We start from the raw sequence: 25,959 nt of genomic DNA, 5'->3' as shown, positions 1-25,959 counted from the left end.
TCTCGGTGCGAGCGACCACTCGCTTGTACGTGTAAATGGCGTCACGGTTCGCGGTAGACGCGCGGGAATACATTCATCGGCGTTATCTGGGACGACGAAAGGGTCTTCGTACGTCGAGGCTATCGTAAGTGCAAGGTACGCTGACACAGAATAACGCGTGCATAAACGCCGGTAACGAACCGTTGTTTACTCCTAAGTATCCTAGCCACCGTAATTGATGTTACGTAAGTGCTTGCACGCCGCGGCACTCGCGCTCGCACTCGCACGGCCAGCCGGCGATCACGAACGAATCACCGGGGCTTTCTCTGGCCGCGACGCGAGCGGAATCGCGCGAGCTTCGAATCCGCCAGGACCAACCCTCCCGAATCCGCTCCGAAACGCATTTGCATGCTTCCGGAGCAGCTGCATCCGCCTGTCGCACACCGATCTTATTTATAAGCCAAACAACATCTTCGACGTTCAACACGATCTGCACGTTCGCTTCAATTATTGTAGCAACTCGATCGCAGAGGAGAAAGTAATATTATTAATAATCCCAAACATACTACAGCCATTATCGCAAATTTTCCACTCGGAGCTGTTTCAATTCTATCACATTTTTCTTCCGACCGAGAATATTTCCATCTCGTACGTTTTTTTTTCTAATGCATACGTAACTGGTCCACAACATTTAAATGCCTAGTGATTTGTTCGATACAAATAAGTTTAATAATGTCAAAAATATTTGGGAGACTTGAAGGACCGAGAATATTTCCATTTCATACGTTTTTTTCCTAATGCATACGAAACTGGTCCACAACATTTAAATGTCTAGTGATTTGTCCAATACAAATAAGTTTAATAATGTCAAAAATATGTGGGAGAATTAAAGGACCGAGGATATTTCCATTTCATACGTTTTTTCCCTAATGCATACGAAACTGGTCCACAACATTTAAATGCCCAGTGATTTGTCCAATACAAATAAGTTTAATAATGTCAAAAATATTTGGGAGAATTAAAGGACCGAGAATATTTCCATTTCATACGTTTTTCCTAATGCATACGAAACTGGTCCACAACATTTAAATGTCTAGTGATTTGTCCGATACAAATAAGTTTAATAATGTCAAAAATATTTGGGAGAATCAAAGCTTTGCATTGTAGCCGCCATAATTACCAGCATTCTTCCCATGTCCTCTCGACGGGGCGGTATTCGAGTCGCTGGCTAGATTTATGATGTCCAAGGTTTATCAGATTGTACGATACGGTCGTAGCAATTGTTCTCGCTAGAATGTCTTCGCACGGTTGACACTCGGATGCCATGCAGTGGGTGCTCTTTCGAAATGCAGAGCATAGCTGCGACGTTTGCGGTGGGTGACTTGATGGTTTTAAGAGCCGTAGCCGAACGGTGGATGTCGGTTTACTCGATTCGTCGGGTTTTCCGTGGGCGTCGGATCAATGAAATTAAGGACGCCGTTCCGTGAATCGGTAACCTCGAAATCCCGGAGATTGCGATCGCGGTAGCTGGCAGAGCGCCAGCGATTCCATGCACCGGTGGCTCTTGAAAGTTAGCGGCGGGTGCTGGCGCGCGACCCGACTCCCGCTCGTCTGGGCATTCGCTCGATTTCCCGCTCGGGAACCCGCTGCCGGATTCTTTTTCCGATCGTGACCGTTTCGGCGGCGATTCGGCGCCCTTGAAAACTCGGGATGGCCCGATCGTGGCGCGAATACGTATCCTCGTCTCCTCTACAGCCGTCTCTCTTCTCCGCTCTCTTCCTCTCTCTCTCTCTTTACCTCGTTCTCTCCGGTCGTCTGACCATATTTTGGCGATACCTACTTGTTGCGCGAGGAACGAGCGACGCGTACATATGTACCTGGCCTGTGTGTGTGTGTGTGTGTGTGTGTGTATGCGGTGCCGCATCTACATACCGCGGCGGCACATGGACTCGACATCGGCGCGGTTTGCTCTTGGCACAGGTACAAATAAAGTCAACGACCCGGGGAACTCGAAATAATTTTGCTGTGTTTTCTTCGAAACGGCGCTACCGCTTCGTGCCCCGGCTCTCCTCGCCGCGCCGCGCCGCGCCGCGCCGACTCGTCTACTCGCTCGGGTGCAACGATCCCGTTTGTTTTTCGCGTGTTACGTCGACGTTTAATCGAGCATCGAGAGAGCTAGCTCGTTGCTCCCGAAAAGACTCGGCCGACCGCGTTGTTTACGGCTAATTTCCCGAAAATCATCGAGGGCGTGGCCTCGGGTACGCTTAATTCGTTCGCGTAATTCGATGTAACCAGAAACCCGATTTTAGCTTTGACCGGAACACCAGCGAGCCGTGCTCTCTCCGCTGCCCTGCCGATTTTAGCAACGATTCCACCCCCTCCCTCTCCGTCCCGGCCCTTTGTTGTAATCGCGCCTTTGTGCCGGCCAACCGGACAGTCGAATCGGTCGGCACGTTTTCGGATAATGCGATGTATGCGTATACTCGGATATACTCGCGAAGCGGAAAGAGGGATCGCGGAGCTGGGCGGAAAGGCTTCGTCGCGAGGCCGAATATTTTCGCCGAGTTTTCCGGGCGCGCACCGTGGCAAACTGTTGCTGTGACATTGAACGATCGACGCGACGGTTCCCAGCCGGTACATAAGAGAGGAGTACATACGGTTCCAGCAGACGGCTGGTACATGCCGGCGTTCCTCGTATTTCGGGGATAGCGCTGCTCAGCCAACTACCCTCTCCCTGCACCCCTTCCATGGCCGACTTGGAAAATTTCGGGGGTAACCGACTGCGCTTTAAACGAGCTGCCGCGTCAGCTGCCGTCGCCGCCGCCACCACCTCCACCACCACCGCCACAGCCACCGCCGCCGACGCCGCTGTTCGCTGCAGCTGACCTATATATTCGGCTACGTTATGTATGCACCCACATATATATACTAATACCTACTGTGCATCCGCTACGTAGCCGACGGCGTCGATATAAACGCGGTTACTACTTGTTGCTCTAGTCCCAGAAACTGAGAGTTCCCGTTGCGTTTCGGAGGCTCTCTCTCTCTCTCTCTCCTCTCTATCGGACGGTGCCCAGCGACTCTCAACCCTCCACCAGATCACCAGTTTCGACCAGCTTCGACTGTCTCTCTTTCACCCCTTCTCCCTCTCTGACATACTCGCGTAAGCCAAAAGATCGCTAATTTTTCGAATAGCTACATCCCTCACCGCGATCGTTTAACGCGTTCTATGGGCGAGGGAATTTTTACACTAATTACATATATTCATTGCAGATCAAAGGATTGCAGTACCATACATTTCCATACGTTGAGCTCCCTGGTTTGGCAATTAAAGCGTTAGCCCTCTCACGATCTTCCCTTGAGCATTGCAGTTCGGAAAAGAGAAACTCTTGCGTGGGTACAATGATCGTACAATGATCGTACTCTTTTGGACCAGAAGATCGCCTGAGAGCATGCGATCGGGTCTATAAAGATTCAGAGATCGTAGAAGGGTTGAGCCTACTATGCTTCCGAACGCATTGGTATGCACCGTGACGGTAGAATTATGGACACGTTGACTGCGCACTATGAGTTATCTGGTAGTAAACAATCTAACGATTGGCACCGGCTGTGAATTAATTCACAACGAGTCTGCGTCTCCGCCAGATACGAAAATACGCGCGGCAAATGAATGCAATTTGCAGTCCGTGGACGGCGTAGACAAGTATTTTAAGTCATGTGGGCGTGCACCAACAGAACTTTTAGTCCTATCAAGAATACGAGAGTACACGACTCTGTACGAACAACTTAGCTCAAAGCTACGGAGCCCGTTTTTCCCCTGACAATTAGATGACTCATGAATAGACTGCGGATTTCACGCGCGAATAGCGGAAACGAGTTGGTCCAATTGAAGATATTAAAAGAATTTCAGAATGTCGATACGTCAGTCTCAACTTGCCACGATTATTCAGGAAAATGAGAGAGCTTCTTGTGTCTTGCGATCGATGCAGACGACGTTTGCATAAAGATCCGCAAGCTGCTCCTGAATACATTTACGACAGAAATGAATAGGTGAAACACAAAATGGTGAACACAGCATGACGTGGTCGACGTAATAAAATGATCAGAAGAAGAAATACATTTTGATCTAGCCGCAGTTCCGTACAATTGACTCGGACAACTGTTGTTTTGCATAAAGGTACGCAGTCTACTCGCGGAAGTCAGCACAATGAGTGAAGTCTCGACAGGTCATGCAACTCGGTGATGCAGGTTCCAATGCTGCTCTGTAATCCCCTAAATGTTCCGAATTCTGTACGATCGAGGAGCGATGGGCGCGCGGTCGGAACGGGGTCGCGAAGATCTCATTGATCCTCGGCAGTCTCGTCTTGGCACAGTGTGGTCTCCGGCTGCATCCGATATGCATGCAGACACGGGGACGCCTGCGAAGCGTCGCCAGCACGGTTGTATTCGGGTTGCATCCACCGACACGGCACGACACGGCGAAGCACAGAGAGCACAGAGAGCACACCGGCGTGCCGTGGCGTGGCGTGGCGCGGCGTTGCAGGCTTTCGTGCGATGCACATGCACATTGCACATCGACATGCACGCGCGTACGTTCCGCCTGTAAACGCGCTCGAAAACTTGCCGCTGGTCTGTCGGTGTGCGTGGCGCGCCATTTGTACGGTCACACGGTCGAGCACACGACGGTCGACGCGTGTGCGTGTCGAGCTGTCTCGGTGATGGTGGATGCACGTAGGAGCGCGCGCATGGATGCGCGCAAATGCCTCGATCCGCTACTGCATCGGTGTGGGAGCGCGTTCGCGTCCGCGCCCGAGCTTCGGCTCGAGTAGTACGTGTGCACGTGCACCTCCATGTGCATGTGCATGTGCATGTGCAGGCAGCCGGCTGCGCCGGCTTGTATCGCTGCGAAACGCGATGTGGAACACACTCGCTCTCGATGGGTCACTCTCACTCTCTCGGCCGAGAGGGAAATTTGGCAGCTGTTTTAAACCCGGCTAACTGGCGAAACTACCGACCCACCTCTCTGCCACGGTCCTTCCGTCTCTCTTCTCTCTCTCTCTTTCTCTCTCTCCTTCGCCCCGAATCGTTCTCTCTCTCCTCCCCGAACCCGCCCGCCTCTGCCTCTGCCTCCGGCTTCCTTCTTTCCCTCTCGCTCGATCTTTCGCCGCTTTTGCTTCACCCGAGCCGAGACGCCCCCGCTTCGTTTTGCGAGCTTTTGGGACTTTGCCCCCCTCTCTCTCTCTCTCTCTCTCTCACACTCCCTCTATCTTTCGCTTCGTGTCTCGACGTCCTTTCACGAAATTTTCTGCCTCCCATAAATTCCAACCCCGGAAGCTCTCGAGCCAAGCTCCCCGGCGTTCGTTCACCCCTCGAAATTCGATTTCGCAGCTTCCGAAAGAGGAACAGAGTCGCCGATGCTGCCGTTCCCAGGTTTTGTGAAGGAGGACAGCCGAAGACACAATAGCTGCCCGCTCCTATTACTTCAGACTCGCGAGAGAGACGGTAGCGGAGTGGGTAGCTATTGCGACTTCAGCAATCTTCTTTCGAAAAGCAGACCGTGCTCGCCGGGCAAAAAGTCGGGAGCGCGTTCCGGTCTCGTCGAACGAGGCTGGTTCGGCAGCGGATGTGTCGCGCACAATTATTCGTGGCAAGCGTGTGCATACGAGGGCGCTTACGTGCGTGCATCTGCGTGCAAGCGCGTGTGCGTGTGCGTGTGCGTGCGCGTGTGCGCCCCGGCTCGCAAATACGCGTCTCCGACGATACACGGTGTGTCTCTCTCCTCGTCTGTCCCGTTGCGGCGCGCCGCGCCGGTTCTCGCTCCGATGCACTCTCTCCCGATGCGCTGCCGTACGGCGAACTCGCCGAACGTGTAGCTTTTTTACCACACTGACCTGGGTTAACTCGGCGTGCAGTGCCGAATAATAAAACCGACGAAACCGCTGATCCCCTCTCTCCGGGGCCCGTGCTCGTCGCACGCACTCGGACGGACGAGAGTGTGCGAAAGTGCGCTCGCGAGCGCGCACACCACCGCGCGCCAGGAACTCGAGGGAGCGCGTTCGCTCCGACTCGCTCCGACTCGCCGAACCCACTCCGCCCTCCAGCCAAATATAAATGCAACGGTGTGCGCTGGTGCATCACACATACTCGCGCACACGCTCCCACCGACCTGCTCCCGTCTCCGGGCAGAATGCACCGAGTGGCACACAAACGATCCTGTCCCGAGGGCAGGGCCACGGTCACCCGAAAATACGACGGCACCGAGCTCTCACTCTCGTTCGTGCTCGCATTCGGCTTCCGCTGTCTCGTTCTTTTCTTCTCTCTCTCTCTCTCTCTCTCTCTCTCTCTCTCTCTCTCTCACTCTCCCTCTCTCCCTCTCCCTCCCTCTCTCCCTCTCTCTCCTCTTCCCTCTCCGTCCCTAATTTCCCCTCCTCTTTTTGTCCTTTTTAGTTTTACCCTCTTCTTCTCCCGTTTGCCTCGCTGCCTTTCAATGGCCCCGAGCCTCTGTGTGCTCGCGTATTGTGCCCGCTACCGGCTGATTCACGAATCGTGGCCCTCTCGATTACTCGCGACCGTGGGATCGACCGAACGCGCTCTTTTTCCCCGATCCACCGGCCGCGTTCTACCCGCGCGATCGAGCACGCTGACGATGTTGCTCTAAATACATACCGTACACTTTCGAGAGGAAGAGTCGTCGACTCTCTTCGACACGAGGTCAGCGAACTCTTTCTAATCTGCTCGCGTCCCGGTGCTGGTCGCGTTTTAAATCGCGCTCTTTGTTCCCATTGTTACCGGTCTCGAATATTAACGATCTTCGCTGTAACATCAGACGAACAAATTGAAAAACCATCTAGCCTGCTCTCGATTCTCGGGACAGGTCCGCGTCGAAGAAATAGTCTAGTTCTGAAGAGTCTTCCTATCTCTATCGAAAATGGTCCGAGTAGGCTATTTCCTCTTCTCTGGGACCGAGGCACAGTGCTCCATAAGATAATCTACTGCTGCCAGTGTACTGCTACTACCCTAAAATCTAGTACCTTCGCTACCTCCGCACAAAGTAGCCTAGTTGAATCCGTGGTTTCGTTGCTCCCAATTTCTATCTAATCAGTGCAGAGGCCCGGTGCTCGCGGCTGCCCGCTTTTCGACAGGTTCGCGTCGAAGGCTCGGGTGATTTGAAAAGGGAACCGGAGGAAGGGCAACCGCTGTCCCGGGCTCGTTGAATTGCGATCGCGGCTAGAGTACCGATAGATTCTCTGTCGAGGGGAGAGATGGTTGCGTCGCGTCGCGTCGCGCTGTGCAGCGTCAGTCGCAGAGAAAGACAGACGGTCGGTACATATAACGCTTGTATGGCAGGAACGTGGAAGAGCGGTCCGGCCGCGCGCGGTGATTACGCGCTCCGGGCACTCTTGGAACAAAGCGCCCTCTGTCCTGGCGAATGCGACGACCTATCCCAATGCGTTGCAACCCGTTGGAACGCGCGCGGGAGAGGAGAACGGGACCGTAATCGGCTCGAATTCGAGCGCATGCCGCACGCGGGTCGGGATCGAGATCGAGATCGCGATCGCGAGGGGCTTCGAAACGGCGGAATTTCGATCGGTTCGAAACGAGTTCGATCCGCGGAACGCGTCCTACGACGATCCGAAACCGTCGGGTTGCCAGCGTGACTCACCCGCGACAGTCAGGTGAGTCAATACGCCTCGAGTCGGCGATAAGCGGCCGATGCAACGCTCTCGAATCTTGATGCGTAAAATCGAATTGGCCGCTGCAACTTGCAGTCCCGCGGACCCGTGTTTTGCCTGGCTATCTCTCGCCGTTCCGCGGCTTATCGTTCGTATCACCGAATTCCTTCCCACCACGCCGCGACTCGATCCTCTCGATCATCCCTGCTGACACCTCGTTCCTCGCGAGGACGTTTCTCAGTATGTGGGCCAACACGCACCCACCGGAACTCTGCCGATCGTTCTCGAACAATTCGTCGATCCGCCGAACAAAGTCGACCCTGTACGATCGACGCTTTACGATCCGGCTATAGTCGCGCACCGTTTCTTGCGAAACCCTTTGGCGAGGCGAGTGGAAACGATCGCCGATTTATCGTGGCTCGGCAACGACCAAGGAGTGGTCGCTCGTAAAGAACCACCTAACGAAGAGCGATCGGCTCGGTTCCCCGGCGTGGCGGTTGTGCCATCTAATTTCCGAAACATGCGACCGCCGAGCGGATTTCGTGTCGAGCCGCTCGGCGAAATGTCAGCGGATCGTTTTTTCCATCGACCCGGTTCGAGCCGATCGATCTCTCGCGCCTCTTTGTTCTCTCTCTCTCTCTCTCTCTCTCTCTCTCTCTCTCTCTCTCACTCTTTCGGAAAATTCGATCTCCGCTCGATATGGAAAACCAGTTAGGGAAAATACTCACCGAATGTCCCGTGTTGAGTCCATTGACAGATGCGCCGAAATTCCAGGTCTCCTGTTCAGCTTAGTAGAAGAAACCTCCTCGAAAATCACTGAAGCACGTTAAAAATAAATCTCCATCGATCCGTGGCCGCTGCGCTCGCGTTCCCGTCCGATCGATACACCGTGAGACGTGTTTACGTCGCGCACATTGTCTTCGCGAGTGCACCCAGCCGCTTGTTTTCGCCGCTACGATTCACGGAATTTCGCTGTTTTGGACAGAAAGGTTGATTTATGCGTTAGATACGTTTATCGGCCGCATTGGCGCGGCGAATTGGCTCTCGATGCACCGGTTCCGCCCGCCTCGGGGACGCTCGACCGCGAAAACAAGACGCGCGCGCGTTGTTGCCCGTTACTCGATCGCGACTGCGCGAAAAAGAAAATCGGCAACCGTCCGACCTGCCGACCGATCGACCGAGCGTGTGCGTGTGCGTGTTCGTCGCGTGTCCGCGCGCTCGTACGTTTCCGTCGCCGGGTACAATGCAGAAACTGCACTCGGATGGATATCGCACTTTAAGTATCATCCGATAAACGATAAGAACTAGCTGGTAAAAAGGGTTATCTGACGGATCCGATAATTTTCAGCGCGTTCGACACGGCGAACCGCGACAAGTATCGGCCACCACCGTGCGAAGGATGCGCGCTGTCTCGCGATTACGTAAGGCTTCCTCTATCGCTTCCTCGTGTCGAAATGCGGGCCGAAACGGCCGAGAAAAATAGTGGACGAACGGAAATCGGAGATTGTGCGAGCACTCGAAATCGGCAACGCGAACAGAGAGACGAGCACGCGAGTCAGCGTCTAGACACACGCTCTCGCGAACACTTTGGTTGCACGGTGCGACACCGGTCGACCGCGATCTCCGGTTTCCACGAAATCGGTTCGGGACCGAGCCCGAGCCACGCACACTCTTCGCACTGGTTTACCGTGTACGCCGCGTACCGATTATTCGCCGGCTTTGCTCGAACCGCCTCTGTTTCGCTGACTCGGACACGTTGTTCCGTACTGGCCGTCCGCACGTTCCGTGCATCCAGATAACACCAGTCGATTCACTAACCTACCTCACTCCTCCGCTACAGGTTGGTCCAAAATCGGCGCGCCACGCCGCACCGAGCACCACGGTGTGCCGAGCGTACGCGCGCGTACCTGCCTACACTTACCTTTCTCGATCCTCGCCGCGATCCATCGATCCGCGACTGCCCGGCCGAGGAGTTTGTTTAACTGCGTTGTTGGCTTTTCAATGAATCGTGCGCGCCAGCTCTTTTGCACCGCCGCGCGACTACGTAACTGCTACGTTTACGCTCGACGGTTTCTGTGATCGTTTATTATTATTTTTTTTTTCTCGCTCGCGTAACCCGTTTAACGGCTTTTTGTCGGTCGCTGCCGTTTGCCGCTGCCACGGCCGTATCGCGACACTTTTTTCCCGTCCGTGCGCGCGTCTCGTCTTCGACGCGCACTTTGTGTCTTCGACGTTTGTTTGCGTCGCCGATCATTGTTTCTCTCGGCCGTTTATCCGCCGATGTCGTAACGCGATTTCGCTAATCACCGCGTATCAACGCGACCCAGAGATCACGATCGACACGGGGAACCGATCGCGTTTCGCGATTTTCCCTCGGATTGCACCCGCGTTCCTCGAATTATCTGTCTCGCGGATAAGACCGAGCGCGCGCGCGCGCCCGCCCCGGTGCACACCGTCCCGATGTTTGTTTGCGATCGACGATCGATAACGAGACTGGTATTTCGGCGGTGCCTTATCGGTCAACAAGCGACACGTTTTTCTCGGCGAACAAATATTTTCTCCAGTTGACGCGCGAAAGGGATCGAAACGAGCGGAGAAAAGGACGCGGCGAAAGCCGATTAAAATTTTGGGCCGATCGATGGAAAGTTTCCGATCGAAAATCGATCTGCGAATTCGAGATCTCGATGTTCCTCGGTCTCGTGAAAATATGCTCGTTATCTGGCCGCAGGCAGAAGGTGCTCGCGTGTCTGTCGCTCGATAAGATTGCATTATAGTCGGTCAGGCTCGCGCTCGAATTAATTAAACCGCGAATAAAGACGTCCCCGTCGGCGTTGCTTGCCGAACGGCCGTCGTAAGCCAGATTAATGGAATTCAATCGGGAACAGGCGCGGTGTTGGCCGCGTCATTGGCCGCTCGTCCGAGAGACGACCTTATCGTTGCGCTATTTCGGCGGTGATAACGTCACTCGACGTCGAGCGGTCCAGGTGCGGATCACAAATTCCCGTTGCATCGCGATGAATCGACTCGGTCGACTCGATTGCTCGCGCTACAGCCGGTTCTCGCCCTCCTCGGAGAACCCCTCGATCGATTCCAGTGTCGATATTCGACACACCAAACAATCGACGCCTGTGTTTCTTCGAAGACGACGCAACTTTTTGCTTCGCAGGAAAAATTTTCCGGCTTTAGTATCTAGTAGACTGATTGGCAAGAAATTGAATAGAAATATTTTTTTTCGTCGTGCCCGAAGCGTTAAGGGCCCGGTCTTCGGTAGATTCGCGATAAGGTAGAGTGACTACATTACCGTCAAAAAATGGTTTTACATTTTTTGGAAGGTTCAATCTAGTGCGCGCTGGTCGGGAGCTGCCGAGATCATGCAGATATTTGGTAATATAAGCGTTAGAAGTAGGCCAAAAATTGACGATGCGCGTGCCGTGGGATCCAAGCATTTTTATGCCATTGGATGAGTTTTCTGGATGAAATATCTCCAGCTGTAAATTGAGCTATATTTTGGCTTGATTCTCTGCGAAATAAAGCGACAAACTTGAAGCGCGTTTCTGGCGTCAGAATTCATAATATCCATAATACAATGCAAAAAATGTGACAAGTTTAGTCAGAGTCTTAAGACTCGTCGGATCAAGACCAAGACGGATCTTGAGTCTGTGTCTGAAGGCTGTGAATGGAAATAATTAATTAAAAAGTCACGCGACTATCCCGGGCCCTTAAGATACCTACATGCCGCTCCAAATTAGGCTACCCTCCTCCAAGATAATCTGTAGCGAGTCATTTGGATTCGGACCGCGTTGTTAAACGAATTATTCGAGAGAAGGAACGATCGCTTGTCGAGGACCCGGTTCTCGCGAAATTGCGAAACCGGCTGGTCGGATTTCCGTGTTTGCCGACAAGCCGACGACGGGCCAGGGATTGGCGAGCAGCCGAAAAGCTCAGACGATCAGCTGACGCACGCCTGCTAATGGGACGGAGTGTATAAACGTTTTTTTTTTGGGGGGGGGGGGGAACGACGAACGGCGAATGCGAATGCGCTTCCGCGGTCGCACGGGCTTGCATTAAACCGAGAAACTGGTTTGATCGTACACGCCGCCGCTGGATGACCTCCCACGCGACGCCGTTCTCTCTGTCTCCGTTATTCCATCGACGAGGAAACACGCTTTCGCGTTCGCTTCCCGCGTGCCGAAAATAAATCGTCGCCCGTTGATAAAGCCTCGGATGACACGGGAAAACGTGCGGCTCTCTCTTGTCTTATCGCCGCGCTTACGATACAGAAACGTCGGAACGAGTTCGAGACGTTTCTCTTTTTCGAGCAACACCTACAGGTACGTACAGCTCGCGCGAATTGCCGTTTCACCGTGATCGATCATCGAGACGCGACGGTCCTCCACGGTCGAGTTTTCATCCGGGAAAATCGGATCCGGGCTGCGGGTACGCTCGCCGATTTTTATTAACGCGCTTGTATATCTGCGACGATCGTCTAGACGTCGCAGTTCTGTTTGTTCTCGAGTGGGTCCCCGATCGCGCCTTAAATTCAGCTTTATCTCGACGGTTTCTTTCTCTCTCTTCCTCTCTCTCTCTCTCTTGATTCTCGTAGTCGCTCCTCGCAGCGGTTTCACGGCGTCTCTGTCGGTTCCCGTCGAATGTCGCGCGTGAATCGACCGATAGCAGCTGGCCTCGCTCGCACGTCTAAACGGGGTAAACGAACTCTTCGTACCGTCGAGTGGGGCACCGAATTGCGAGCCCAAAGTGCATCCGACGATAACGCAGCCCGATACTATGCTCGTTTCGCGCGGTGACGCACGCGATTCCTTAAAACGCTCGCGTTACCGCTCGTGCTCGTGCTCGTGCTCGTGCTCGCCGGGGACAACGGGGCTTTACCACCGTTCCTCCGAATTGTACTTATCGACTTATCGGACGAAACCGTATCTCGTCGCGTGGATCGGAAACTTCTGCGTCGACGAGGGACGACGATGATCGATGACCGAGTCACCGAGGTGCACGCCGTAACGCGCCCGTTTATTAGGAAGTATCATCTCAGATGCGGTCGCTGTATGGGTGTGCGCGCGTTCGCGCGACTGCGAGCCGGCGATACTTTATCAAGGACTTTCAACAAACTCTGCACGTGGACTGTTTTCGGTGACGCTGCAGGCGATCTCTCTGGCCAACTGCTATTTCAACAGCGCTGCACATATTTCTCTGGCTGAGATGAACTGGCGCGACTGAACTGCAACTCTAATTTAGAATTTTCGATCCTTCTCTGTTTCCGTCGACTCAGGCTCGTCTATCTTTTCCATTACTTATTTTCCGATGTACATTATATTTTTCGACCATGCCACAATTACAGGGTGTGTAGGAACAATTTTGGTATCTTCTAAATAGGTTAGTCGAGATGCGCAAGGAAATATTAGGTCGTCCCATAAGTTCGTGACGTTTACACTTGTACCATTTAAATTCTAAAAGTAAAATATGTAATCACCCTTTCATTCCACAACCTCTTCTGACCTTTTTCGCAAAGACATCATACCGTCGCTATAAAATTTCTGCGGTTTTTCATTAAAATACTTTTCAATCGTGAATAATATAAACATATCCACCGCACGAACTTATGGGACGATCTAACAGCTCTGTGTACCGACCAAAATCACTTCGAAACGATTGTACCCATAAAAGCATGGATCGATGTATACGAATTAGAGTTACCAATCCAAATCGAGCATCCCTTCTTCCATAACGTGAATATGTGTCAACCCCTACGATTTTTCTCTAATTTGTTATGATTTCTTACAAAAAAACAGAACATTTCTGTCCACGTGTCGTTTTACCTAATAAGGGGATCGGCATTAAAACGGTCCACAGGGAAACAATGGTGTCCGAAAGCTGCCGCGACGCTTTCCCGCGGCGCTAGTTAGGGAAAATCGCGGGCCGAGATTCCAGGCGCAGTCCGGGATGCAGTTCAGATGCAGCCGAGTTTCTTATTGTCCGATTTCCCGGCGAGACGTCGCCGATCGGCGCCTTTGAAAGGACCCAATGGCACGGGGCGGTAAGAGGGAGCGAGAGGGGACGCTGTGTTGGTCGAACAAAGAGGAGGAACGATAGCTCGTTAGGCGTCCGGTTGCCACGGTGTTTCACCGTGGACGCGTAGCGTCGCGCGCTAGAATCTCGCGAATTCGCGTCCGCCGGCTAAATCCGGCGAGATTTCAGCGCGGCGCGCGTACCGGTCATCCAGGTTAAGGTGTCACTCGATGCCCCATTAGTTATCGGATTCCGTCTCGTCTCGGCGGTGCGCTGCGCTGCGCGTTGGTCGGTTTCGAGAGTCGAGGGTTCCGATTCGACGTTCCGGCGTTCGTTCTCTCGCGACCTGGAAATTCGCGAGCGTAATTTCACCGAAGGACGACGCGACGGAGCCCGCCGGTCGTTCTCGTTCCTCGGAGCGTTCGAGAATCGTGAAAAGGAATGGCTCGCATCGGGGGAAAACGAAAATCCGACGTTTCGCGTTTGCCGGCCGGATAACGGGGGCCGGGGAACGAATCGCGAGAAGCGCGAGGAACAAAGAATACATTCTGCTCCCCCCTCCCCACCCCCCCCCGGTGCTCGTGTCGCGGCAGATAACCGGCCGAGATAGCCCCGTTATCGTGCGAAAGGGTCCGACGAAAAATCCTCGGTCGAACGCTCGTATCCATTCGGTGGCGTTTCCGTGGGTTTGCCGATTCGCCTATTCGCTCTGGATAGGAGGTCCTTTGCCCTCTCGCGAATCACACTACCATCTCCCTCTCTCTCTCTCTCTCTCTTTCTCTTTCTCTCTGTCGCACCGTCTCTCGTTCTCTATGCGTTCCCGCAAAACCAAGATAACCGGAATACAGGTTTCTGCGGATAGAGTTGTGCCGTGACGACGGTGACGACGACGACGACGACAACGCCGCGAAATGGTAGGGGGTATACCGGTAGAGATGCTAATGTCGGCCTTGTGCCACATACCCGTGCTCCTGGTGCCCGTCCACAGCCACTTACACCAACGACCGAACGATCGCGAGTATCGACGAACGAGAGAGCACGCGGACACCGCCGCGGCCGCAACCGCGCTAACTCTTTCTCTCTCTCTCTTTTTCTCCCCGTCTTTCTGTTTTGCAAATGCACCCACAGGCTCTCATATTCCTGCCCCCCCCCCCCCACTTCACATCGAAGCCTTCTTCTTCTCCGTTTCGGCGATGCTACCGCTAGTCTCGGAGAATTACCAAACACCCCTGCAATCGTATTTCTCGGATCATTCCGGTCCGAGTGCTAATAAAAATTGCTCGCAAGACTTTGGGATAGGCTGCTCGAAAGAATGTCCTAGAACTATGCATTGGAAATAGCTTTCCCACGGAAAACTCGAGTGGACGAATACCGGTTTTGCTCTACTTCACTCTTCGCCAAGGCGTATGAAGAATGACTAGGCGCGCGATATGTTTCGATAGGCGATTCTGCACATCAATCTATCGTTCTCGGACCGTTGATCAGAGGTTCCAAGAACCGAAAATAGAAACATCTGCAACGTATTCGTGACATTTCAATCCCCGAACGAACGGATCCCTTCGTCTTCGAGGACGAGAAACTGAACCTGCGGAAAAGTCTACGGAGAAAAGAGAACATTTCGAGTACGCTGGCTGTACGAATGATTCCCGAGGTATGAAAAAGAGATTGCGTATCGTTATGCACCATAAAAATTGTCTACATCAACCGCGAGGATCCGATACCGAGCAGAAATTTCTTTCCCTTTTCAATAACTTGGAAAAGCTGTCTTTTAAACTACACCTACGCATTTTTGCCACGAGTGCATGAAATCCACAGTGTAGAAATTATTGATTGGCCAATAACTCGTTCCCCGAGACTTTCTTGCTTTTCGCGAAACGACGTAGACGAAGAAGTTGAAGAGAAAGGGGTTAGCCATGGTGACAGACCTTTTTCAGACCCCTTTCGCAAGAATCCACCCCGCGTCCCGTTAAAGTCGAAGCGGATACGTCGCGCTCAGGCATTTTTCCTCGGTTCGTCACTCGATCGAAAAGCCTTGAATTACGTAAACGTTGTGCCATGCCGGCGGGATTCGAAGGGGAGGCGATGGAGAGCTCGTTGGACGAAGGAGAGAAAAATCGCTTCGTTGATCGTCATCGTCGTCGTCGTCGTCGTCGTCGTCGTCGGTCGTGGTCGCGGCGCGGAGGCCTGGTTAGCAGCTCGCCGCTCCGCGCGCATTATCGCGAGCACCGATCGCAATTTCATCGCGAGCAAGAAAGAAGGTTAGGCCATGCCGGGGCAGGCCAGGCCAGGCTAGGCCTCTCTGTGTGTAGGTTAGGCGCGGAGCGCGTTGTATCGCGCGAAAATCGCGTGAAAAACTGGCTGTCCTAGAAACGGACTGGCCAGTCAGTGGCACAAACCGCTCCTGACGTGTGCGCCGGCCGAGCTGGCGTGCGGCTTCGATCATCGAGACTCGAGACGCGTTCGAGACCGTTCGCTCGCGAGAGATCGGCCAAGTCCCGTCGAACTACGACTAGCTTTTCCTCGATTTCGGTTGCCCCGGTCGGCCATCCGGTGGCCCCGAGGATCCCTGGGAACGCGAACCGGCTCCGGAAACGGCATCCGAGTTCACCTCGGTCTCGTGAACCCTCTCCGCGGTTCGCAAACAATCGCATCACCGTGCGTGCGCGCGCGAACGCGACCGCGAGCACGGCCTATCGGTGCCGATTCGATTCCCGATGCGTGCTCCGTTGCGTAATTAAAATAAGGAACGTGCACGCGGCGCAGTCGGATCGGCCAGAAGCTATAATTTATCGCGGCAGTTCTCGATATTATTATTCAGCTCCCCGGCGCGGAATCGAATGCCAGCTGATTAAGACTCGCATTAATAACAATACGTATTAACAAACGGCCGGGATAATTGCGAGCCTCCGATCACCGGGTTCTCGTCATTAAGCGGCCAGACCCGGCCGCGTAACGAGTTACGCCACCCCTCTTTCCTTTTTCTTCTTTTTCTTGTTTCTTTCCCGCGGAGGGACGCGAAAGCGCGGCCACAGAAAATAACCTTTGGATACTGCTCGCCTCTCCGAGGAGACTTTTCCACCGTCTTCCGATCTTCCGAAGGTATGCGAATCTTGCCGGCAATAGCGTTACGAAATGCCCTTCACGGTCCCCGAGCGCGCCGCGCTGCGCCGCGCCGCGTTGCGTCTGCGCGTCCAATTTCTCGAGACGCTTCGCGACAATGCTCGACCCAGTCGTCGATTTAAACCGTAAACCCGACAGCAAACGTTTCTCAGACTTTTAACGCTTTGCTTACCGGAAGCCTATTAATAGGATTTTCAATCGCTGCATTTTATCAAGAAGAAGCTCGAAAATTTGCTTTTAAATGATAGAAAGAGAAACGTTGGACTGTGTCATCGAGAGTGTCCTTTTGGTTGACGATTGAAAGAATCATTGCTACGAACTGGTGCCAACGGATAGGCTCAAAAATTAATTTTGACCGTGTATCGTGTCAGTGGCAAAGGTCGTGGCCAAGTTCGCATTAAAAGACAACAAGGCATAGAACTTTCGCATTGACCTGATGCATAGTACAAATTAATTTCTGGACAAGAACTTTTAGCGCGAACGGGAGCCGATCGAAACGGATGCGCAACGATCTTTGAACCTGGTCGCGACGCAATTCGAGACTCGCTCGGCGCTTAGAACCGCGTCCCGCCTCGTTCGAACCAGTTTGGGAGATCGTTTCCCGAAGCAGAATTCGCGCGAAATGCAAATGAATCGGCCTCTCGCGTCACGCCGCCACGTCGTCGGTGCGCGTCGCCTCGAGCGATGAATTTTCCGCGCGAATCGATCACGCGCGCTCCCCGTCTCTCTCCCGATCGAAGACGTAGTCCTCCGTTGCGTAACAGGTAATTTTAGGAACTGATTTTTACGACGGTTCTGTTCGCTCGAGGCGAGCGAGCGCGACCGCGCGCACACGCTCTTTACGTAACTTGTTTTGCCGCGAAATTTTACTCACGCGCGCGCGCGCGCGCACACACACGAAAGACAGAGAGAGAGAGAGATCCCCGGACACGCTTAAAAACCGTGGTGAGACGCAACGCATCGCGCGCGCCGCAAAAACCGTTTCGCGAGGTCGTTTCGGCGCGTGTCTCGCGGCGATTCCTCGATTCCTCGATTTCCGCGCGGATCGGAGCGCACCGGGGAGAGCAAGTTGCGAAAGCTTTTCGAGGTTGTCGCGCGCGGAAGAAAGTCGCGGAAGTCGCTCGTTCCCCATCGAACGCGTCGCGCCGCGTCGCCGAGGCGGCCTTCGATCCGCGAAGATCGATGGCTTTCGCTGTCGCGATCCGAGGAAATCGGGATTCGACGCGTACGTCCGAGGCGAGACGATCCCGCGGACCCCGCGACAAGATTTATAACGAGCAGATCCGATTAATTGCGACGCGAAACGTACGCCGCGAATGCCTCGCTGCGAAATCTCCGTTTCTCGAGATCGCACGAGACAATCGTTTCAGCTTCTCCCTCGAACGACAAGGGTTCGCCTTTTGTTCTGGGCTCGGGTTAACGATTCAGATCCAGCAATATGCGGACTTGTTGAAACTGGTTGAGTTTGTTCTAGTATCGAGGATTCTGTGTACAAGATTTAATGCGTAACATGAAGTTACAAGTTACTCGAATATATGCACGAGTGCGAGGAGAATGGTGCGTTGTGCCGACATGTATACTAATTCCATTTAAGAATCGGATAACATTTTTGCCTGGTCCATAGTGACAGTTATCGCCCACCATGCTCGAGTGGGGGAGATTTTGGGCATATACTGAAAATGGTGGAGGCGTTCAAAAGTTATTATGAATTGACGTTTTGGGGCAATGGGTGACTTTTACATAGATGACAATATAGCCTTTTATTATTTCGGACATCTGGCGTACGGGTACCGTCAGTTCGCTGGTTAACCCTTTACGGTCCCACGTGTTCCTTAATTTACTCGAGAACTCGCTACAAAATTAATAAAATTATTAAAATTAGTAAAATAAGAAACGATTGATGCAAAAGTCAATGTTTGGCTCGACATAGGACCGCACAGGGTTCACAGAAATTCCATGTACATTGTGGGAAGGTGAGGGAGAAAGGGATGGGGTAAAAATTTGGCTGGGAACGCGATCGATCGGGGGTCGGGCCCGGCGACAGGACGCTTGGCGGATTTATTATGCGGACAAGCGAGGCCCCGCGAGCGAGTAATAATCTTCGAGTGTTCTCTAATGCGAGTTGGAACCGGGCGGCCTCCAGCAGCCTGAATTCGTCCCCCTTTCCCCATCCGCCCCCTGTCCCCGGTGTGCCTCTCGTCCCCTCCTTTCGACAGGAGGGACGGCCATCTTGCCTAGACCGCGGTGCACACGGTGTTCACTGCCGAATGCCGCCATGCTAACGCGACAAAGAAACTTCTAACCGCGGGTTAGGTTGCCGTAGGTTTGCCGTAGGTTGCCGTAGGTTGCCGGCGCGGCGCGGGCCGGGCACGGGCAAACGTTCAACAGAGGCAACACACACACACACACACACACACACACACCGGGGCAACCGTGGGGCCTCTTCCATCTCTCGTACAATTCTATCGGGGCCCGTGGTCCCCTCCTTCTCCCGCGTTTCTTCTTTCTTCCCGGCGTTTCTTCCATTCGTCCCTCTGGCTCTCTGCGTGCACCGAGAGAGACGTCGACCACTTCAAGGACGACGATCGTGCCGATCGATCAAGCCGCTGGATCGCTGTGGTAACTCGGCCCGAACACCGTCCGTCTCTTTTCCTCTTTCTTTCCGATTCTCTTTCGTTTTTTCTCTCTCCCGTTTCGTCCCCCGCTTCTACTCTGTTCACCGGGGGCCCCTCTGTCTCCTCTTTCTGCCCTTTCCAGCGAAAATATTTCTCTGTACGGTTTAACGCCACGTCTCGAGGGTTTAATCGCCACTCGATGAAATAATTGCGATACAACTTCGATCAATTCCAGCAGAATCTTTGAGGCCGGTCGCAGCTCTGCCTTTTCCACAGTCCCCTCGGAATAGAACGGTCCCGTTGGGAACCGGAAAGGAAGCACCGCCAGCGAGCAACGGATAGGCGAGCGACGAGTCTAATTAATAACTCGTAAAATCTGGAACGACTCGCAATCAGGAGCGATGCGGTGCAGCGATCAACGGCGAATTGCGTCGCATTCTTCCAGCCGCGCGGCAACGGACCACGGCGAATCGGAAATTGCTGCACCGCGCCGCGCCGATACAAATGAGCTCGCGCGAGCACGAGCGGGCGACGCGCGCCGGCTTCCTCGCCGGTTCCGAGGAAACGCGACGAAAGCCCTCGCGGGGAAGTGTTTGACATGAGAGATAGAGAGATATATCGAAATTTCGATGTTCGAGTCGTTGAATGTTTAAAACGGCGCGCCGAAACGGGACGGGAGAATCGGGGACACTCGAAAGAAGAGCTCGATGGAACGTCGACGATCGGAGAGGTGCAATTGTTCTTGGTTCACGCGGTCGACTATCGGGAAAACGGCGGCCGGCTACTTTCGGAGCAGTGCAACGGCAATAGCAACTGCAACAGCAACAGCAACCGGGAGGAGGTGGGTTCGGCGTGCGTCCGGCAACAAAGGCTCCATGCCACTGAGAGGGGAGAGGAGCGAGAGGAGAGAGGAGTGGCCGAGCAGACTCTCTCGTGGTCGACGAGGATCGACGTGAATCGACGTGGATCGACGGAAACTCGACGCACGCGTGTCCCCTTTATTTTTAATCTTTGCTTTAAATCACCGAGCCGCGCGCTCGCGACACGCGTCGATGCCGTATACGCAAATATCGATTCTGAAAAGCGCCGAACAATGCCGCTTATTTTCTGTTTTCAATGCCCATTGTGTCAGCCGTTGCTGGACAGCAACCGCCGCGCCGAGCCGCGCGCGCTCCGCTCCTCGTCGCACCGCGTCGCATCGCGTCGAGCCGCGCCACTCTCTCTCTTTCTCTCTCTTTCTCCCTTTCTTCCGCTTCTCTACCGACCGCCGTGCGTCTCTGTCTACGTCTCTTTGTCCCTCCCTTTCGCCGAACCGCACGCTTCTCCCTGTGTTTCGTCGAGTGCCAACCGTCCTGCGTCCTCGCCCCGAATCACTTTGGACTTTTCTCACCGTTTCGTCGAGCGCGACGCGACTCGCCGCGCCGGCCTGCGAACACGTCGAGCCTACCTTTTCCTCGCTAAAAACGATCCGCTTTCGTTCCGCCGCGCCGCCGCGTCGCGTCGTCGATACGCCTTTTATCGTATCGGAACCCGCGAACACGGTTTAACGAGGGCCGCGCGTGTTGCTCAACGTCGACGAACCTACGGCGGCGGTTTCTCTCGGCCCGCTGCTCGCCGCGGCTCTACGAGACTCGACGTGCAATCTCAGTTCTGGCAATCAATGTCCTGCTCGATCAACACCATCCTTCTCGCGCCTAATCAACAATGTTACCGCGCCGCGTCTGCGGTGCCGCATTTTTTCGCAGCAACCGAGCTGATTGACCGGCGCTGTTTCCCTCTCGGACACGTTCCACGCCGTGCGTACATCGCGACACAATGTCTAGAAAATTTCCAGTCAAACATTCGAGACTAGAGTGTAAACAATTGCCCGAGAATGGCATGTACAAGAATATCCACCGGCATTTGTTCCGTCGCTAACCTTCGTTGTTGAAATGTTGAAACGATTTAGAATATTGTGCTGTTTACTAGGATTTTAAGGGAACAAATTATACAGAATTATCCCTTTGCACTCGAAGCTATTTTAACTCCAAAACGAAACATTTCTTCCGACCTAGAATATTTCCCATCTGTATATATTTTTTTCGTGTTATACATATGAAAATGAATTTACTCGTAGAATACTGAAGTGTTCAGTGATTTATTGAATACAAACAAATGTAATAATGTAGAAAATGATACAGCAATTTTTAGTGGCAACTCACAGTCGCCATTCGAGCGCTGAGGGTTAATTTGAGAATCTTCGAGTAGACTGATAGCGGATGTCGCATATCTGTGACATTGTTAGCAAACGTATTGACTCCGCGGAAAAGGTTGACCAGGTTCCTTGGCTGTGGTTGAACAAATTGAATTTAGGTAAAACCGCTAAAGAAATAATAAGGTAATCGGTAGGGTTCGATAACCGAAAGCCAAACTGTAATCATCGGTGGATGAAGTAGCCGCGGGTAATAAAACGGGAAGAAAGAGTTCACCCGGAAGAAGAAAAAGTTGGCGGCGAAGCGAGGTGTTCGCTCCGATTTTCCAATCGGATCCCTAATATAATCAGGCGAGGCTTGTTACGAAAGCCGTCGCGCTTCAAAAATCCGTGTTCTCCGCGGCCGCGGCCAATTCTAGAGCGGATACGCAACAGTTATCAGTTCGATGAAACCGCTCGGAGATATTTACGAAACCGGGCGGGCAGAGCGCAATGCAAGATTCACGCGTCGATTCGCGCCTGCAACATCGTTTCCGTTATTTTTTCACGCGCAACGGCATCGCCCGTAATCAAAACTGTCCGTCTACGGTTTTCGGGCACGCAGCCGCGCCGCGTTTTTCTATATTTGACGGAAAATCGAAAGCGGTCGGTTTATCCGGTGATATTTCTGACAGAATATCCGGCCCGGTCCGTTCCGTTGCGGTTAATTGATTTTGCTCGCTCGCCCGCTCGTGCAAGCGGTATCGAATTTTCGGAATAAAAAATTACATGGAGAACTCGGTGCCGCGTTCGAACACACGTGCACGCAGACAGGCGCACACCTACGCCTACACGCACGTGCACACACGTGTGCGCGTCTCTCGTCGAGGTGTCGTTGCCCGGCCTTTGCGGTGTATCGCGTGCAAATTTCCATACGAATGCGTGCCGCCGCTTACGTTATTCGCCGTTTACGAATAACCGCGAACGGCCCCATTTACAAATCGCGGGCGAAACTTTTGTGGCCTCCCCGACCGAGCGAGTGCGGAGAAAAAAAAACAGGATACTAATCGGGCGAGATGGAAGAGAGATGAGAGAGAGAGAGAGATAGCATCTTTCGATCGGAGCGGAGAGTATCGTCCGCGAAGTTACAATTTGCGAATGCACGCGGCAGTAGAGGCGAAGTGAAAGTGCAGTGTGCAGCGTGCAGCTCTCTGTGCTCGCGGAGCAGCGGCAACGGCAGCGGCTCTCGGTGTCTTGGAGCCGGGGAGCGCGGAACCTTCTGACCTTGTCCCAAATACTGCGACTGACTGGCTCGTTCGTACCTGGACAGGACGACGGGCACGGTGGTGGTAGTGGCAGAGAGCGCCGGTGGTAGTGGTTGCGCGTTGCAAGCCGGTGCTCGTGCTCTTGCTTATGCTCGTGCTCGTGCTCGTGCTCGTGCTGGCGTGCAACTTCTCTGCGGCGCTGCGCTGGCTGCGTGTACCGTGTGTACCGTGTGTACCGTGTGTTCCGTGCACAACCATAGGTACCGCTGGTTGCTGGCCCTCTGCTCTTTGTCTCGGATCGCTTGCTGCGCCTCGACGACTTCCTGTGCGGAGCGGTGCGGAGCTGCGCGGAGCGGCTCGCTTACCTTTTGCACGTCGCCGTCCCACTGTCTCTCGAACTTTCAGCGATTCCTGCTGGAAAATTCCGTCCGCGAACGGATCCCTGGCGAACGAGCTCCGCGTCCCCGGAATCGCGCTCCTCTCTCTCCCGATCATGATCGTAAATATCGCGCTACTACTTTCCGAAAGTACCGAGGACGGGGGAGACGCGCGCGTCCCGGCGATGCGACAAATGCATTTGCAGCCTATAGCGGCGAAGAAGCGTCAGGCGACGGCTACGCGGGATCGATGGATTCAATTTTTTTTTACGACCCTCGGGCGCGAGCTGGTCATGAAATTTTAACGGGCTCTCTGCAACAACCTTCCCTCCTCTTCTCTCCCGTTTCCCTCCACCTCTCTTCTCCTACCTCCCACCTACTCTCCGCCTTCTCGGATTCCTCCCCGAGGATTCGAATCGGCGGGGATCACGCGTCCGTTTATTATAGATCCGTGGAGCAATGCATGCGATTCGCACGTACTCATACTTCCAGTGCCCAACCGAGACGAGACGAGACGGCGATCTTTCCTTTTCGCCGGGATTGCTTTGTGTTCCAGAGATACGGTCCGAGGAAACGTAACTGCTACGACGATTCTCATCGTGTATCGCTACTCTTCGATCCATCGGCGGATTCGTGGAACGTTAACCCTTCGAATGGACCGCGCGCGGCGAACGCGGGGTCCGCTGGGACCCGCGACAGCCTCCGACGTTCCCTCGTAAAACGTTTGTCTCGTTTAATATGCGCTCCCTCTCTCGTAAATCATTATTTCATAAACGGGAGTAGACGCGATTCGAGCCTGCACCGTTTGTTTCCCGATAGCCAGCCTCTTCAAAGATACCGACGCGTACGTGTGCACGGTTAATTTTAGTTCGATAAGGAAGCTCGATCGCTATCTTTCGTAATCACTTTCTAACTCTGTTTCCGGTCCCGTTTCATTTCTCACATATACTAATCATTTCCAAAAGTAGTACACTGTTGTCGAATGTTTCAATTAGGACTGCCTGAGCAATCATCCCCCAAGAGTCCCACGAAACCAAAGTCATTTAATCATTGCAATAAAAATCGCCGAGTTTATCGCCGGGATTATTTCGAGCAACTGTATTACGAACAAAACTAATTTTTAAGGATAATAATTGTATCACCCATATATGACTCATATATTATCTAGACTGCGGATTTTATGCCGTTATGACAAAAATGAGCAAGAGAAAAACAATACAGAGAGAACACCAGACGGTTTTAAGAGCCGTATTGTCCGTAGCTTATTTAAATTCCTAAGAGAAGAAACAAATTTTCCTCTGTTACGCAATCGCTGGACATTTTTATTTTGCGTAAAGACCCGCGGGCTGTGTGCATCCTAGGAGCTTCCTCGGTGTTACTGGTATCATAGGCGAACAAAAAATCGGCAGAATGGTGAACCAGAGATGGAGTGATCGTCTCGATGATTCTCCACGTGGATGCCGCGCACAATAAGCGCAGATCAAACGTTCCGCGAGCGAGGCAATTTGAAAGAGTAGCGAGAAACCAGGCCGCGTTTGAAGTTCGATTGTAATTGTTTACAACAACAAGAATAACGATTTCTGAAAGTCGGGCTGCGCTTTCGTCGCACAAAGGGGTTAATGGTAAGAACGAAGTACGTAACAGCGTTTACAAATTTCTGCGACGAGGGTTCGTCGAGCGATAGTTAGCAAGAAGTGCACTTCGCGCGCCGTGCTTCCTGCGAAGTTCAAGGGTGGCGTCGCCGCCGCGAACGCTCCCGTTTTCGCCACTTCAGAAAGAAGCGGCGAAGCGCGCGCGCGCGCGAGCGCTCCCGGCGCGTTGCGAAGAACCCTGCGGAGGCAATTAAGCGCGACCGGCGCTGCCGATCTTTGTCTGGTTTCGCGATCTCGCCGCAATTAAATCGGATATTTCAGGCGGCGGCGGCGTCGGCGGTGGCGGCGCCGTTTATCGCGATTCCACGAAAACCGTTCCGTCCGCGACCGGTTGGCCGAAGTAAAAACCGAGCCCTAAGGTTTCCTCCTCTGCCGATCGTTTTTCACGATGGATCGTCTCCCGCCCCTCCACTTCCCCACAGTTCCCTGCCGCCCTCCGGTCCCCGAGTCCTCGAGCGGGTCCAGTCGCCGCTCCTTATCCGTTCCTTCCGCCACCGTGTACTTATCGATCGCTCGAATCCTCGCGCCTGATATCGCCGCGACGTAATCGAAAACGAAACCGGTTTCCCTCGCGCGCGTTACATTATTTCGCATCGTCCAAACCTCGGCCCCGCATTAACGTTCGACAGTCGTAAACAATACACGGATTCTTCGAATTGTATAGACAGACACTCGAGTAATTAGTTTCGAAGCAAATAGATCGACTCTCTTCCTTTTAACCCGTTGCACCACAACATCGAGTCTCGCGGTGAAGATTTCGAACAGACTCCCACAAATATGTCAACAATTTCCTTTACCTCGAAACAAAATTCTATTTTATTGCTGTCAATATGTAACTATTGGCCAATACGTAGGCATACGATAGACATGAATTTTCTTCCTCTAGGAAATTAATAAATCGGTTGTATTAATAAATCGTAGCGCAGGGGGAATATTGTACGGCGAGTCCACTCGATGAAGGAACTTCATCGCGAACAAGCATTCGTTCGTGTGGTCTAAACGCACCGTAACGATGATTCGCTTCGGTTCTAATTAATCGCGAATTACCCGCCAGCATTTCCCGGTAGGAAGGAAACTCGAAACACGG

Source organism: Halictus rubicundus, chromosome 10, assembly GCF_050948215.1.
Source record: "Halictus rubicundus isolate RS-2024b chromosome 10, iyHalRubi1_principal, whole genome shotgun sequence".
In the NCBI taxonomy this organism is placed as follows: Eukaryota; Metazoa; Arthropoda; class Insecta; order Hymenoptera; family Halictidae; genus Halictus; species Halictus rubicundus.
This window is presented reverse-complemented; position numbering follows the sequence as displayed.